We start from the raw sequence: 2,465 nt of genomic DNA, 5'->3' as shown, positions 1-2,465 counted from the left end.
AGTATGTGTACTTTTTAAAAGAAACTTCTAAGCTGTTTTCTGGAGGGGCTATACTGCTTTATGTTCCCACCAGCAATGTATGAGAGATCGTGTTTCTCTGGATCCTCATCAGCATTTGGTATTATCACTGTTTTCATTTTGGCTGTTTTAATAGATCTCATCAAGATTTTAATTTGCATTTCCCTGATGGCTAGTGGTACTGAACATCTTGTCATTTACTTATTTGCCATCTGTATATCCTTCTTAGTGAAATGTCTGTTCGTGTCTTCTGTTTTCTAATTGGGTTTTTGTTTTGTTTTGTTTTGTTTTACTACTGAATTGTGATCATTCTTTATAAATTTGAGATATGAGTCCTTTGTCAGATATGAGGTCAGCAAGTATTTTCTCCCAGTGTGTAGCTTGTCTTTTTCAACTTCTTAATTGGGTCTTTTAAAGAGAAAAACTTCTTAATTTTGATGAAGTCCACTTTATAGGGCTTTGTTGTCACTACTGTTGTTTTTCATATAGGGATTGTGCTTTTGGTGTCATGTCTAAGGCTCTTCACTAAGCCCTAAGTCCTAAAGAGTTTATCTTATGTTATAAAAAGTTAGAACATCTTAGTTTTATCTTTTACATTTAAATCTAGGATCTATTTAGAGTTAATTTTGTATAATGTATGTGGTTTAAGAGGAGTTTTTTTTTTTGTTTTTTGCCTTTGGATATCCAATTGCTCCAACACCATTTGTTGGAAAGACTATATTTCTTCCATTGAATTGTTTGCACACTTTTGTCAAAAATCACTAGGCCAAACTTAGTTGAGGCTATATAGGGGTTCTTTATTCTGTTCTATAGGTATACGTGTCTATTCCTCCACTAACACCTCAGTCTTGTTTACTGGAGTTATATAGTAAGTCTTGAATTCAGGTAAAGTGATTTCTTCCACTTAATTCTTCTTTTTTAAATTGTTTTAACACCTTTGCATTTTGATGTAAATTTTAGAATAAGTTTGTGTATATTAAAAGCAAATCTTGCTGGAATTTTGAAAGGAATTGTGTTATACTAACATGAATTTTGGGGGAATTGACATTTGTACTATGTTGATACTTTTCATCTATAAACATGTTATGTCTCTACATTTGTTTAGATTTTCGTTGATGTCTTGCACCAGCATTTTGTAGTTTTCAGTAAATAAGTTTTATAGATGTTTTGTAAGACTTACACTTAAGTATTCCTTTTTTTTTTTTTTTAGTAATAGTAAATGGTATTGTATTTTTTAATTTTGGTGTCCTAATATTCACTGGTAGGATAAAAAAATGCAATTGAATTTTGTGTGTTGAACTTTCGCCTGTGACTTTGCTGAACTCAGTAGTTGTAGGAGTTTGTTTTGTGGATTCCTTAAGATTTTCTATGAAAACCATTGAGGCAGCTGCAAATAGAGAAAGTTTTATTTCTTCCTTTCTAATCCATATGCCTTTTATTTGCTTTTCCTAACTTACTGCACTGGCTACAGCTTCCAGGACTATGTAGAATAGCAATGATGAGTTTTTTTTGTTTTTTTGCATCAGATGATACGATTGTGTGCTATTTCTCTTTAGCCCATTAATATGGTAGATTATGTTGATTGATTTTCAAATATTCAACTAACCTTGTATAGTGGGATTATCACTAGTATAAATCCCAGTAGGTCATGGTGTATAATTTTTTTATATTACTGAGTTTAATTTGCTAATATTTTGTTAAGAATTTTGGCATCCATATTCATGGGAGATATTCATCTGTTTTTTGTTTTCTGTCTTTGGTTTTTGTATCAGGTTAATACTGGCTTCATAATATGGGTTAGGAAGTATTCGCTTCTCTTTTATTTTATAGAAGAGATTATGTAGAATTGGTGTGAACTCTCCCTAAGTGTTTGATGGAGCCCTGGTGGTGCAGTGGTTAAAGCACTTGGCTGCTAACCAAGAGATTAGTGGTTCCAGTCCACCAGCCACTCTTGTGGGGAAAAAGATGTGGCAGTCAGCTTCCATAAAGATTTACAGCTTCGGAAACCCTATGGGGCAAGTTCTACTCTGTCCTATAGGGTCACTGTGAATCAGAATCAACTCAACAGCAGTGGGTTTGGTTTTTTGGGGAGTTTAAGTGTTTGATAAAATTCTGCAGTGAAACCACTTGAATTTGAATATTTTGGGTCTTTTTTTTTTTAATTGTACTTTAGATGAAGGTTTACAGAACAAACTAGCTTCTCATTAAACACTTAGTATACATATTGTTTTATGACATTATTTAACAACTCCACAACATGTCAGCACTCTCCCTTCTTGACCTTGGATTCCCTATTATCAGCTTTCCCATCCCCTCCTGCCTTCTAGTTTTTGCCCCTGGGCTGGTGTGCCACTTTAGTCTCATTTTGTTTTATTGGTCTGTCTAATCTTTGGCTGAAGGGTGAACCTCAGGAGTGACTTCATTACTGAGCTAAAAGGGTGTTTGGG

The sequence above is a fragment of the Trichechus manatus genome, unplaced genomic scaffold, assembly GCF_000243295.1.
Source record: "Trichechus manatus latirostris isolate Lorelei unplaced genomic scaffold, TriManLat1.0 scaffold00248, whole genome shotgun sequence".
In the NCBI taxonomy this organism is placed as follows: Eukaryota; Metazoa; Chordata; class Mammalia; order Sirenia; family Trichechidae; genus Trichechus; species Trichechus manatus.
Note: the sequence above shows the minus strand (reverse complement) of the source record.